The sequence below is a fragment of the Silene latifolia genome, chromosome 8, assembly GCF_048544455.1.
Source record: "Silene latifolia isolate original U9 population chromosome 8, ASM4854445v1, whole genome shotgun sequence".
Lineage (NCBI taxonomy): Eukaryota > Viridiplantae > Streptophyta > Magnoliopsida > Caryophyllales > Caryophyllaceae > Silene > Silene latifolia.
Window position 1 is genome coordinate 47,250,160 of NC_133533.1, and position 15,888 is coordinate 47,266,047.

The following is a 15,888-nucleotide window of genomic DNA, read 5'->3' on the forward strand; positions in this document are numbered from 1 at the left end:
GGACCCGGGTAGTTTCTCTATTACCTGTGTTATAGGCAATGAAGTAATTGATAAGGCTCTTTGTGATTTAGGAGCCAGCGTCAGTGTCATGCCTCTATCTATCTGCAAGAAATTAAATATGGGTCACCTTAAATTGACTAACATCACTCTACAGATGGCTGATATATCTGTAAGACGACCCTTAGGTGTCTTAGAGGACGTGCCTGTGAAACAGGGCAAGTTCTTTATACCAGTGGACTTTATTGTTTTAGATATAGCTGAGGACACCTGGACCCCAATTATATTAGGAAGACTGTTCCTTTGTACAGCTGGGGCCATTATTGATGTCAAACAAGGGCGTTTGACTCTTGCAGTAGGGGATGACGCGATTACTTTCAGTCTGCCTGGCACTTTGGCTCGGCCAATGATAGAGGATACATGTTACTCTGTTGATATTGTTGACGAGTCTGTCTATGATTTCTGGTCGGGTTCTTTTATAAAGGACCCACTAGAAGCTCTTATGCTTTTGGATGAGTGTGCAGATAACCCAGATAACAATGATGCTATGTTAGATTTGCTTGAAGCTGCTTTAGATGAGCGTGAACTAATCGACGCTAAGGGAGAGCAACTGGAGTAGATGATCAGTACTCGTTGCTCCATAGAGGTAAAGGTACCCGAGCGTAAGCCTCTTCCCTCTCATCTAAAATATGTTTTCCTAGATGATACTGAGCAATATCCAGTTATTGTTAGTGCTAAGCTTGATAATGATCAGCTGACTGCTTTGTTAGCTGTGCTTAAGAAAAACTGGAAAGCTTTGGGTTATTCTTTGGATGATATCAAGGGGATTAGTCCCGGTATTTGTATGCACAGGATAGAGCTGGAGGAAGATCACAAACCTTGCAGACAGGGTCAGCAGCGCTGGCTGAATCAGAAGATGCAAGATGTTGTGATGGCTGAGGTAATGAAGCTGCTTGACGCAGGTATTATCTATTCTGTTGGTCATTCTAAGTGGGTGAGTCCAGTGCAGGTAGTCCCTAAGAAAGGAGGGACTACTGTGATTAGGAATGACAAAAATGAGTTAATACCTACAAGAGTAGTGACTGGTTGGCGGATGTGTATAGACTACAAACAGCTGAATGCCGCCACCAAGAAAGATCATTTTCCCCTTCCTTTTATTGATCAGATGGTAGAAAGGTTAGCTTCTCATAAGTTTTTCTTCTATTTAGACCGGTATTCAGGGTTCTTTCAGATCCCTATTCACCAGATGATCAAGCTAAGACTACTTTTACTTGTCCTCAGGGCGTGTTTGCTTATCGCAGGATGCCTTTTGGTTTATGTAATGCCCCTACTACCTTTCAAAGGTGCATGATGGGGATATTTTCAGAGTATATTGAGTCTATTATGGAAGTTTTCATAAACGATTTTAGTGTTTATGGAAGTGATTTTTCTAATTGTCTGTCTAACCTTGATAAAGTGTTGCAGCGCTGCATTGAAGTTAACCTTGTGCTTAACTGGGAGAAGTGCCATTTCATGGTCAACGAGGGAGTTGTCTTAGGGCACTTAGTTTTTGATAGGGGAATAGAAGTTGCTAAAGCAAAAGTGGAAGTGATTCAACAATTACCTCCTCCTGTTAATGTTAAAGGAGTGAGGAGTTTCCTTGGTCACGCCGGCTCGCCGGTTTATTAAAGATTTTTTAAAAATTGCTAAACCACTTACACAACTGCTACTTAAGGATGCCCCTTTTGTATTTACTGACGAGTGTCATTCTGCTTTTAACAGGTTAAAGCAGGCTTTGGTATCTGCGCCGATCATACAACCTCCCGACTGGGATTTGTCGTTCGAGATAATGTGTGATGCCAGTGACTATGCACTAGAAGCGGTGCTAGGCCAAAGGAAAGACAAAGCTTTAAATGCAATCTAATATGCGAGCCGAACTCTGGATGAGGCTCAAGTGAAGTACACCACCACTGAAAAAGAGCTGCTAGCTGTAGTTTATGCCTTAGAGAAATTTCGTTCTTATTTGATTGGGTCAGAAGTTACTATTTTTACTGACCATGCAGCTTTGAGGCACCTCGTTGCTAAGAAGGAGGCTAAACCACGGCTATTGAGATGGATACTCCTTCTTCAGGAGTTTGATTTGCAGATAAAAGATAAGAAAGGAGCTGAGAATGTTGTAGCTGATCATCTGTCGCGACTGTCACGGCAAGAGGGAGAGGATTCTTTACCTATTGATGAGTCTTTTCCTGACGATTCTTTATTTATCGTATTGTCTTCTATTATTAACCAAGAACCTTGGTATGCAGATATAGCTAATTACGTTGTCAGTGGCAAGCTACCGCCTGACCTTTCTCATCAGCAGAGGAAGCGTTTTCTGTATAACGCTAAGCAGTACTTTTGGGATGATCCTTATTTGTTTAAGAAATCTGCAGACGGTCTCTACAGACGGTGTATTCCGCAGTGGGAGGTCAAAGTAGTACTGGAAGGCTGTCACTCATCCTCTTATGGTGGTCACCACGGTCCATCGCGCACCGTGGCTAAGGTACTTCAGTCTGGTTTTTACTGGCCTACTTTGTTTCTGCGATGCTAAGTCTTTTGTTTCAGCTTGTGATGCCTGCCAACGATTAGGGAACGTTTCAAAGAGACATGAGATGACACAAAATGGTATCTTAGAGGTCGAGGTTTTCGATGTCTGGGGCATTGATTTCCAAGGACCGTTCCCATCTAGTAAAGGTAACAGGTATATTTTAGTAGCTGTTGATTATGTGTCTAAGTGGGTTGAGGCAATTGCTTCACCCCATTGTGATGCCAAGACCGTGATAAAGATGTTTAAAAAGATCATATTTCCCCGATTTGGTGTCCCTAGGGTCGTCATTAGTGGTGGGGGAATGCACTTTAAAGAAAAGAAACAAACTTCCATTCTGTCTAAGGTTGGTGTTCAACACCGGGGTGGTTTGGGGTATCATCCCCAAACTAGTGGCCAGGTTGAGGTCTCTAATCGCGAGATTAAAGAGATCTTGTCTAAAGTAGTTTCTAAATCACGGAAGGACTGGAGTCTTAAATTAGAAGACACATTATAGGCTTACAGAACTGCCTTTAAGACACCGATTGGTGCATCACCTTATCGATTAGTTTATGGGAAATCATGTCATTTACCTGTTGAGTTGGAATGCAAGGCTTGGTGGGAAATTCATGAACTTAACTTTGATCCTAAGTTGTGTGGTCAGAACCGTCTTTTGCAGCTAGATGAATTGGAGGAGTTTAGGCTTAACGCCTATGATAGCTCGCACATTTACAAGGAAAAGACGAAGAGATGGCATGACAAAAGAATTCTACCTCGGGAATTTCATGTCGAAAGAAAGGTGTTCTTTGTTTAATGCCCGATCGCGATCAAGTTTCTGGCAAGTCAAGTCCAGGTGGAGTGGTCCTTACACGGTGACAGTTGTCACTAAATTTGGATCCGTTGAGCTAGAAGGTCCCGAGGGAAATCGGTTCAAGGTGAATGGGCAATATGTGAAGCATTATCACGAAGCGAATGAAGCAGACAATCGTGTTGAACTCTTGTACTTCGACGAGCTTGACGCGCCAGTTAATTGATGCCAGAAAGGTCGTGCGGGACCTCTTAAACCTGCACTTTCCGGGAGGCAACCCGGACTATTTTGTTGAATTTTTGTTGAACTTATTTCTTTTCCCTTAGCTGTATGTTGAACTTTAAACGCCGAACTATGCGTCCCTTGCATTTCCTATGCTTCTTATTCGTGTTTTGCAGGTGCAGCAACTCGATCGAGTAGTTTTTCTACTCGATCGATCACTTTTGCTTTGATATTCACTCGATTGAGTAACTACTATCCTCGATCGACAAGCTGAAAAATCACGATCACTCGATCGAGTAACATATTCGCTCGATCGAGTGGTTTTGCGTTTTCTGACACAAAACCACTCGATCGAGCTGTTCTGAGTTGCTCGATCGAACTGTTCCGTCTTCCAGCCGCTAGTTTTCGTCTGTTGAGCTGATGTTGGACTACCTATGACCTCCCATGTTCATTGTCGGTTTGGGAAGGTCCCTCTTTATGACGTCTTGTAAGTATTCCGACTCCAGTTATCCTTTTCTCCTTAGTTTGCATTCCTTTCCCTATTTTTGGTAGAATGAGGGCTTTGTACGGTTTGGTTTCGGGAGGTATGAATCCATATCTGTGTCTGCATGTTTTCTTACATTTCCGTTTGCACGTTTAAGTTTTTCGCATGCATCGTTGTTTTTATTTCAGAAAAATCACATAAAATTCAAAAAAATTCACGTTTATTTTGAGTCGGAACGTTTAAAATTTGACACTACATTGAGTCTTTACCTCGCCCTGCATATTCTTGACATTTTGTTGGCATGATAATGTGCATAGTCTACGAGTTTTTGTTTCTCTCTTATCTGAACGAATAGACTTGACTCACGTATTGGCAAGCTACATTACATTCTGAGGTTAGAGCTTTATAAATTGGTGACATTCATGACCGGTTTCATTTAGGATGTGAGTAGTACTCTCTGTAAGACATGTAACATCAATTTGCATAAGCATGAATCCAGTCTTCTAAATACCTATATGCATTCGGTCTGTGGATGGTGACACATGTTAGGAGAGGCAGTTCCCTTTATTTCATTCTACTCATGAGCCTCACATAGCCAAATTGCCTTTTTTTGTCCTATTAGCTACAACCTATAATTTTGCCTACCCTAGCCGAGCTAGTGATGAGCAGCTGTTTGGAATGCTTTACTGCAGTTTGGTTATATATCTAATTTCAGAAGTCGGTGGAAGAATTGAAGGGAATGAAAAGAAAAAAATGTTGTGAAAAAGAAAAAAAAAATAGAAAAAGAATTGAAGAAGAAATATGGAAAAAAGAAAAAAAAAATCATAGGCGGAAAAATGAAAAAATTGTATAGATGATTTTCACTCCCATGTCTTATTTATATCTTATGGGGAGTTGACAAGTTTATGGTGTTTTGTGAGTTGAGTGCATCTAATTTGCCTTTGTTTTGTATTGTTATATTGAGTATGAAGTTGGGATGCAGTTCAATATTTGGATCCGTTGTTGCTAGCCAGGCTATTAACTCCACATTTCCAAATTCATCTTAGCCCCTTCTTACCCATTACCTCACTTACCCAAATGTAAGTCCTCGACATGTTTCTTGGTCATTAGCTTGGTTGGAATGCGTATGTACGGTTGTAGAGACTTTATTCATGTTAACTGCATGCATGTTCTTATAGGTCGAGTTAGGTGAGTGTCTTTGCTTCTCTCTATCTTTCACTTATATACTCACCATGTCCTTAAATTTGAGTGATGAGCGACCCGTGAGAGTCCGATATCTTTGTTTCTTGCAAGGTCGACGGTTCAGTAAGTTTGAAACATTCGTTTGCACTTATCACTTGCCACTTTGTTAGTTGTTGCATTAAACTGGTTTTGGCGGATGATTTGTAGCTGATGCATTGGTCCCGTTCCACTATTTGTTCTTAGTTGCATTCATAGTTTGCTTGGAGACAAGCAAAGGTTTGGTTTGGGGAGATTTGATGCGTGTATTTTATATAAGGATTTTACCTCATTTTTACACGTATTTCTATACTATTTTACGTGGCATCTAGCTACAAATACCCCCGAATAGTCTACTTTGGTTCGTCTTGTGTAAATTGCGGGTACAGACCGGAAAGAAGATAAATCAAGCCTAAACTCGTCCTATTTGCATACATTTATGTAGAACAAGGAATCGGAGTTTGGAATCTATCACTTTGAAGACGCGTGAGCTGATTTCGGAAGGTGTCGAAGTGCCTTATGTGCTAATATAGCTTGATCGACCTCTTTTCAGTCGATCAAATGCTTTATTTCTGAAGTTTAACTCGATCGAATAGTTTTCATACTCGATCGAGAAGGCCATTATAAGGAGTTACTTGATCGAACGGTTTTTCCATTCGATCGAGGGGATTTGCTGCAAAGTTACTCGATCGAGTGGTTTTATTCCACTCGATCGAGAGGTTTTACCCTTCAGCCGTGTTTTCGCCTTATTTCTTATGGGCTTTTGTAATTAGGCTTATTAATTAGGTTTAGGAGTAAGATTCTCGTGTGCTATTTTACACTAGAAACTGCGTTACTCTGAGCACCTCTTCTTCCTCACTTCTTCCCTTTCTTTTACTCTTTTCTACTCTAGACTACTCGGATTCGGAACTTGTAATCGGTACATTTACTCCTTTTTATTTCTTAATCATAATTGCTATGTTAATTCTTTCCTTCTCTTATTGCTTTTCATTATTGCCTTATTCAATCTCCATTAGCAATATTATCATGTTTAATTCCGATTATCTATGCATTGTTGTTGTTGATTCGATGATGATACGTAGCTAATTCCCCTTTTCTAAAACTAGGGAATCCATGATTATGAAGGAATAGTAATTGATTTATTAGGGTTAATGCTTGTGTAGTCTTTGTTGTTAATCATTGCAATTAATTGTTTCTGCCTAATTAAGTCGACACAATTAGTCATTTAATCGTAGTAAACCTTGACCTGGACCGGAAGGTTGGAAAGGGTGAGACTCGTAACGAACGTTAGGGCACCGTAGTGAGGGCGGAAGCTAAGATATTTGTGCTTTAGGGTGAATTGAGACCGGAAGGAGATATTCACTGCCCCATGGACCATACTTGCATTGACCTGAGACCTAGATTGCTTGACTGAATGATCATGGTGAACCGACTGTCTTAGCTGCTTTTTCCTTATTTGCTTAATCTTTATTCTTTTGCCTTTTTCTCTTCCTTAACCTCTTTAGTTTAGAACAAACAAATTCAAACCCCCAAATTGGTTACCGTGACGGACTTAGTAAAGCTGACATTTTTCCATCTCCCTGTGGAGATCGACCCGATTTCCCTAGCTATATTAGTTAGAGCCAAGTTGGTTATTTTTGATAGGTATATGACTAGCTTTGTCATGGGAGATAAATCTGTTTGTTTTACGAGGGGGAGGATGAACCTCGATGGAGCTAGGCATTTGTGGAGCAAAACGTGGCTCCTGATGGTCGAGGGAAGGACATAGAGGGTACGGGGATGAGCAGGAATGTAGGGTAGCACTGGAAGCGGTTGGCCAGGGAAGGATGAGTGGGAACGATTTGTGATAAGGAGGTGCTAAATAATAATAAAAAATGGGGTCGAAAAGATGACGAGAGGGAGGAGGCTGTTATGAATAAAAAGGTTCACTATCACAGGGATGTGTCTATATCTGAGGCGGAGGTTGAGCTAGCCCAACCCCGCTGGTCCCAATGAGTATTTTGAGCCTTAACTGCAGGGGACTGGGCAACCCTGATGCAGTAGGCGGTCTTCGAAACCTAGTCCGACGGGAGGCCTCGACTATTATATTCATATGTAAAACTAAATTGAATAGTCGTGATATGAGGAAAGTTAGGAATCGTTTGGATGGGTATGATGGGTACGAGGTGGATAGTGTAGGAATATCGAGTGGCTTGGCAATGTTATGGAGGAATGATTTGATTTGTCACTTTCGTTCAGCTTCTGTTCACTATATTGACGTGGATATTGAGTTCGATGGTCATAGATGGCGACTTACTGGTTTCTATGGGTGGTCCACGGTTCAGGATTGTCATCTGTCTTGGCAACAACTTTGTTTAATTTCTCGTAAATCTGATTACCCGTGGATTTGTGTGGCTGACTATAAAGAAATCCTTTTTTCAAATGAGATGAAAGGCGGACAAAGAGCTCAATGGCAAATGAACAACTTTCGCGGTACAGTGGAGGAGTGCGGGCTTAGAGATTTACCAATGGAAGGTTATGCGTTCACTTATGACAATGGACAGGTCGAGGATGACAATAGAAAGAGTAGGATTGACCGTGCAATGATGGGTAGTTCTTGGGGTGACTTGTTCCCGTATGCAAAACTCTTCCACCTCCCTAGAGAATGGTCAGATCATGCGCCGATCAAGGTGGTCTGCGAGAGCGTGAGGAGGATTTGCAAGAGCGTTTGAAACTTTTCCGTTTTGAACAAATTTGGGTAGGAGAGGACGGGTGTGAAGATGCGGTGAAAAGGGTGTGGGATTTTGATACGGGTAACTTGTTTGAGACTATCAATCGCTATGCCTTTGAGATCAAAAAGTGAAAAGGGGTGAGCATTGGTAAAATACTTAGGGATCTCAAGAAGAAAAGGAGTCGCCTGGTCCGTCTTAATGAGGGGGAGTGATCAATGAAACTGGTGAAAGAAAGGCGGAAAGGCGGTTCGAGAAATAGCTCATCTTCTTAGACAGGAGGAATTCTTTTGGAGGCAGCGGTCTATAGCCTTATGGTTACGTGATGGGGATCGTAATACCAAGTTCTTCCATAGAAAAGCAGGGCAACGGAAAGCCATGAATCATATTGCTAAACTTGTAGATGACCATGGGATAACTCATAATAATAACCGTGATATTGCTTCGTGTGCCGTGTCCTATTTTTCTAAGTTATTTTGCAGCTCCCGACCTTTGGGATTTGGTGATATGCTGATCGGTGTGGAGGGTAGAGTGACGGAGGAAATGAACGCTGGTCTTAACAGCAACTATAGTGAAGAGGAGGTGGTTTTTGCTCTAAACAAAATGCGTATGCTCAAAGCTCCAGGAATTGACGGTATGAATGGTCTCTTTTATCAAAATTATTGGCATATTTTTTGTCCCTCTATGATTCGCACGGTGTTGAGTGCACTTAATGGACCTCCAATTCCGGAGGGCCTTAATAAAACAAATATTGTATTGATTCCGAAAAAGAAAGCCCCGGACAAAATGGCTGAGTTTAGACCTATTAGCCTTTGTAATGTTATTTATAAATTAATTTATTAGGTACTGGCTAATCGCTTAAAGGTCTTTTTGGGGGATGTCATTTCGGAAAACCAAAGTGCTTTTACCCCTGGCCGACTTATTACCGATAACGTCCTTGTTGCGTTCGAATTATTCCACCATATGAAAAATTCTAGAAGTGGGGGCGGTCACATGGCGCTTAAGCTTGATATGTCTAAGGCCTATTATAGAGTGGAGTGGAGCTTTTTGCGAGCGGTTTCAAATGCTATGGGGTTTGAGAATCACTGGGTTAATCGGGTTATGACGTGTATTGAGACGGTCTCATATGTTGTGAGTGTGAATGGGATGTTGTCCGAGGAGTTCAGGCTGGAAAGAGGGATTCGGCAAGATGACCCATTATCTCCTTATCTTTTCATCCTATGTGCTCAAGTGTTTTCGAGCATAATTAGGCGGGCGATCGAGAATGGTTCCCTACATGGTATTAGTATTACTCTGTCTGCTCCCGTTGTTTCTCACCTCTTTTTTGCAGACGATAGCATTATTTTTGTGAAGGCAAAGGAGAGGAAGCGAGGTGTGTGCGTGACATCTTATGTGACTACGAGAAGGCCTCGGGCCAACTTGTGAGCTTTGATAAAATGACGGTTTCCTTCAGCAAGGGCACGACTTGGGCAAGAAAACAGGCTGTTCTAGGTGTACTCAATGTTTGAATGGTTGAGGAGCAGGAGAAATACTTGGATCTCCCTACAGTAGTGGGACGATCGAAATATGTGATCACTAAGACTATCCGAGATAGGATTAGAAAGAAGTTGCAGGGATGGAGGGGAATGCTGCTCTCCAAAGCGGGTAAGGAAACTTTGATAAAGGCTATAGGCTAATCTATTCCTACTTATGCTATAAGTATTTTTAAGCTCCTGGCTAATTTTTGTGATAAATTGCGATCTCTTGTTTCCCGGTTTGGTGGGGGAGTGAGAATGGCAGGAGGAAGATACCTTGGGTGGCATGGGAGAAGATGTGTCGGCTTAATGTCGTGGCGGAATGGGTTTTTGTGATTTCAAAAAGTTTAATATGGCGCCCCTCGGGAAACAAGCATGGCGTTTGGTTACTAACTCGGAATGCTTAATGGTAAGAGTTCTAAAAGGAAAACATTTCCCAAATTCGTCTTTCATGGAATCCGAGACGGGACATAACCCGAGTTACACATGGTGAGGGATATGGTGGGCTCGTGGTGTTCTCGATATGGGTGTCCAGAACAGGATAGGGGATGGCCTAAGCACGAGAGTTTGGGAAGATCCTTGGGTGCATGGTATGCAAACGAGATGCATCATTTCACCTACGGGTCAGGCAGATGACCTTCTTGTGGCTGATCTTATGTCGGAGGATGGTAGTGGGTGGAATGCTACGAGAGTCCAAGCTGTGTTGCTGCCCTTTGAGGCGAGTTGTATTCTTAATATTCGACTTAGTCATGCTAAACCCATAGATAAGTGGTGTTTGGACCTGGAAAAAGACGGAGAATACTCCGTGAAATATGCCTATCACGCACTTAATGGCGACGGGATAGAGATGGTGGTATCGTCTGACTATGCGAATGAAAAGAGGCTTTGGAATGTCACTTGGAAAACCTCAGTATTGCCTCATATAAAAGTGTTTTTCTGGCAGCGTTGCAATGATGCTATAGCTACTAAGAAGAATATTGCAGCCCGATCGGAATTGACGGATACTATGTGTCCACGATGCCATGACTACGTGGAGACTTGTCTCCATATGGTCCAGGATTGTGGCTGGGTTGGAGGGGTTTGGGAGGGCCTGGAGTTGGAGGTTGGACGGGGGAGGGAACATAAAAGTGTGCAAGATTGGGTGGATGACATTATGCGGGATATGGGAGCGAGTCGAGTTGATGGTAGGTGATATGGCAGCTGACCTAAGGTAGGAGGTACCTGGGGTTGGCGTGGCTAAGATCAACGTGGATGCGGGCTTGATTATGGGGCTAGGAGTTGGATGGGGGTGGTCTGTCGTAACAGTCAGGTGAGTGTCGAGTGGTGTGTGGCGTTACAGGCGGTTGTTGAGATGGAAACAAATTTCGCGGAAGCAATAACGATTTTACACGGAGCCCATGAAGCAGATAGAGCGGGAATCAAGCATGTTATCTTTGAGAGTGATTGCTTGAGCGTTGTGGAAGAGCTTCGGTTGAAGAAGCATGGTCGAAGCGATATTCATCTAGTCTACTTTGATATTTTATCTACTTGTTCGTTCTTTGAATCTTTTAGTTTTTTCTTTCGTTCGTCGTAAATTTAATTCGGTTGCTCATTAACTTGCTCGCTTCTATCCTTGGCTAGTGGGTAGACAAGTTTGGTCGGATGACTTCCCTTCTGACATTGTAAACTCGGCATTAAAGGATTTATTAGCTGTGGTATAATACGCTGTTGGGTGTTTATAAAAAAAAAAAAGAATATTATACCAATTGAATAGACTAAAACACACCAAAGATATTTCCAAAAAAATTTCCCCCGTAATCACATTTCCATCACTGTAATTGCGCGCTTCTTTCCTCAAAGTATATTCAGTATTTTCATTTTTCCTTTACATGCTCTCTGGAGATAATAAAAGGTCACGTAATGGCTTCAATACATTGTGAAATAGGCGAACATCCGGTTAGGGAAATGATAATGTCGACTCATTCCATGAAGAGCCTCCCATACTTGTAAATCGTGAAGTGCAGATGAATAAAATTAAAAGCGGTATTCCATTTACTGATAAAGATAGTGCATATGACTACTATAATAGATATTTTATCTCGAAGGGGTTTAGCATCTGAAAACATATTATTAGACGGAACAAGGATGAGAAAATAACTAGTCGGACATTTGTTTGCTCAAAACAAGGGGAGTCGGAAGCCCAATCTGAAAATCGTATAAAAGTTCTTACTAGGTGTAAAGCATTTGTTGAAATAAAAGAGATGGAAGGTGCTTGGATACTATCAGATTATTATGATGAACATAATCATGAGATGGCAGATGACAGTGAAAAACATTGGTTGAGGTCCGCTCGAAATATAAACATAGCGAATGAGAAAATTATTTCTTCAATGGTTGCAGCGGGTATTGGCGCTACCCAAACCTTTGCATATCTAGCTGATGAACATGGCGGAGAAAAGAAGGTCCCATTCACTCTAGGGAATCTTAATAATCATATTCAAACACGCAAAATGATTCTCTTGGAAGCGGGAGATGCTCAAATCCTTGTTAACCAGTTTAAGCAACAACATAAAAATGACCCGATGTTTCTTATAGCCTCCAATTAGACTCGGAATGTCATATGGCAAACTTTTTCTGGAGAGATGGTAAGTCATTAATAGACTAAGAGTGTTTTGGAGATGTTATTATATTTGATTCTGCCCACCGCACAAACAAATACGGAATGATACGTGCTCCGTTCATTGGAATCAACCACCAAAAAAAGAACGTGGTGTTTAGCCGTGCTTTCTTAATTGATGAAACGACTCCAACTTTTGTTTGGCTTTTTAAGATTTTCTTAGAAGAAATGGGCAATCGACACCCCGTTACCATATTTACTGATCAAGTCAAAGCACTGGAAAATGCTATCAAGCAGGTAGGTATTTCCTAACACTAGACATAGATTATGTATGTGGCATTTATCTCAAAACGCAGGAAAACATTTGAGTCATCATTTAGCTAATCCGGTTTTTAAGGAAAGTTTTGGAAAATGTGTTTATGGCTGCAAATCAGAGATGGAGTTTGAAACATGTTGGGCAAAAATGATCGCTGGTTATAATCTTATTGATCATAAATGGCTTTCTTATTTGTATGACCTTCGACAAAACTGGTGTCCGGCCTTTAGCCTAGATATCTTTTCAGCTGGACAAAGTGAAAGTAAAAATAGTGTTTTCCGCAAAATTTCTTGCAAACGATGACTTTATCTCAAATTGTTTACCATATACAAAAAGTGGCTGGAAGATGGCCTTCTAAAGAACGAAAGTTAGACTTCCGAGGAAAGCAGGGAGTGCCATTACATGCTGCCCGAGATAGTGGTTTTTTACGGCAAGCCGTTGGGATTTATACCGTCAAAATATTTACTGAATTTCGAAAAGAGCTCTATGATACCTTACACCTAGTACTAGTTGAGATTACAACCAACAAGGAAGAACTGATATATATCCTGCGACAGGAGACACAAACATCACAATTCTATGTGCATTTCAATCATGTACGTTTATCAGTCACGTGTTCCTGTAAGAAGTTCGAAACCTTGGGGTTATTATGTTGTCATGCCTTGATAGTACTTAATTTGAATGGGGTGAGCTCTATCCTGTCTTGTTACGTGCTTAAACGCTAGACAAAGGATGTAAAAAAAGGAGAAAGGGTGGTGGAAACTACTTACTTAAGTCGTAATTCTTGCGGATTATTTTCGGCCACGTTAGCAAGATCTGAACTCATGCTCAAAGCTTACAAGTCAATTGACAATAGTGTGCTAGATTCTAGGGGTTTCAACATTGCAAAGAAGTACTTAACTGCTTGGGCAAAAGAGAGAGAAAATCATATGACAACCATAAATTTGACATGTGAAAATACTTCTGATTCAGAAAATGACTCGGAGGCAGAGATAGATGTATGTGATTCTTCTCGTGTTATTAAAATTAAGAATCCCACTAAAAAGAGGCCAAAGGTAAGTCTAATGCTAGATTATTAAAAGGAGCATTGGAAAGGAATAGAAAACGCAGGCCTCAAGAGAAGTAATAACATGACTACAGTTAGTATTTTTCCCTGTCATTTACTATTTTATTGTTGAGCTTCAATTTGTAGTAAATTTTGTTCATTTTGTAGTGCTTCCTGTTGTATATGTCTTAGATTTCAGAGGTTAGTGCTTTATTACTTAAGGTGTGATGTTTTTATTGTTTCAGGTAATACAAATATGCATCTCAAGCATGAAAATCGAAAGTCCGGGGAAATATACACCCCATCGCTTTAGGCATCTATGTACTTTAGTTATTTTTTATTCATTTTTGTTTAATCGATGATCGTAAGCCTAAATATTGGTTTGTCCATTCTTGCATTTTTTTTTGTATTTTTTTTCATAGAGTAAATGAAAAATAACTTTCTTTTAAAATTCAATTTTCTAAAATTACTTCCTTATATAATTTTTTCTAAAATTACTCCCTTAAGATACACTTTTATTAAAAATTGCTTCAAAACTCCAATATAGGTGACTTGTTCCGTTTGTTTTTGAACTTATTCTCCATTGTTATACCTTTAAAAATATAAATTGACTAAGTTACAAACGGAATAAGTTCATAAACATACGGAATAAGTCGCCTAAATTAGACTTTTGAAGCAATTTTTAACAAAAGTGCATCTTAAGGGAGTACTTTAATAAAAAAAATTATATAAGCGAGTAATTTTCAAAAACTAAATTTTTAAAGGGAGTTATTTTTAATTTACTCTTTTTCATACATCAACTTTTAGCTGAAAAGGATGATTAGTTCCATTCGGTTCCTTTTGTGTACATTTTGTATTCTTTGTTTACGTATTAATTTCGCTGAGACTTGTATATACAAGCGTGGAAAAGTATAGAATTTTTTTGATGCAGCAGGTAGGTAGTGTTTGTGGGTGTAATACAAAGTATTTCATTCTTTCAACCTAACTGATATAAAGCCGTAGTACATTCATAACTCTTCATAATTGAAAGTGGTTGTTGATAGAGTTTAGAGAAAATATAAGAAAACGGTTTTATCATTGAGAATTGCATGAATTACATTAACACAATAGCACTATTTATACAAGAGGATTCATAAGCTAAATCTACCTAATTGATACACTAGCCGTGATACATGGTAAATCACAAGGAAAGAATTTCCTATACAAAATCTACTATAAATAAAGAGATTATATTTACTATATAAAAGATAAAACTTTTCAATGATAAAATCTTCAGGAATATTTTGCGTATCTTTATGATATATTCTCTATACGCTCCCGCAAGACGAACGGTCGAAGAGTAAGTTCGATCTTCGAGAAATGAGTTGTGTGAAGTGGTCATTTGAATGTTGGTGTCTTTGATTCATTGGTGGGTTGAATAAAGGAGATAGGTGTCGGCATTGGGTTAGGGTTTATGGGTTGTAATGAAGTTGGTAATTGTCAGGGTTGTTGGATGGCCATAGGGATGGGCCAACCGTTGTTGAGATGGTGGGTGCAATTTGGTGTGTTCTTGTGTAAACGGAGGTTTAGGGGATGATTAATCGGAGGGACTTGATGGTCCGAAACTGGCGGCGGCAAATATAAATCGAGCATGGGGTTCAATGGCGGTCGTACAACCAGGTCTCACAACCACGGTGCGCCAAAGCTTGTAGGTGGGTGCGCAGGTGTTAATCATCCTTGGTCCTAGGAATTTCCATAGGGTGTGTCTAGCATGATGAAAGACTGAAGTTTGTGAGCCATGAAGGAGCTAGATTTGGGTTTGCCATAATGGCAAGATGCATGGGATTGTTTGCTGCGTGGAATATCATTTTTGTTGTTGTTGTGTGAAATTAGGGTTACAGTAAAGATAGTATGTCCCAAGGTGAGGAATTTGAAGGTTGAAAGTGATCGGATATATATAATATGGTCACAACATGGGCCATGAGCTTTCTTGTGCTTCAAGGTGGCTATGATGAATGCACTTATGGAGTGATGGGCAAAACATTAGGTGTGCCACACGTTGCGGTGATGTAGACGGGTGGGTCGCTAGAATTGGGTAGTGTGTGGGTGAAACAAAGGTGGTAATTAATGAACAAATTCACCAATTCGGTTATGGAGAGCCGTGACGATGAAGGGCATCGAGGCGGTTGAGTTTGTCGTATTAATACGGTCATAATAATAATAATATTACTAATAATCATCCTGGTTGGTTGGTGCGGAATTTGGTGGTAATATGCAATTTTTGTGGTGGTCGGGAAGGTGTTGGCCGAGTCTTGAAAGTGGTCGAGACGGATGTCACCATAATATTAGTGTATCACGGGTTTGGTTTAAGGGTTGTGGTGTGGGATGGATCCCTTCTTTGATATTTATCAAGGTAAAAAATTATGGGTGGGGCTGGTTTTTACGTTAAGGTAGAAAAA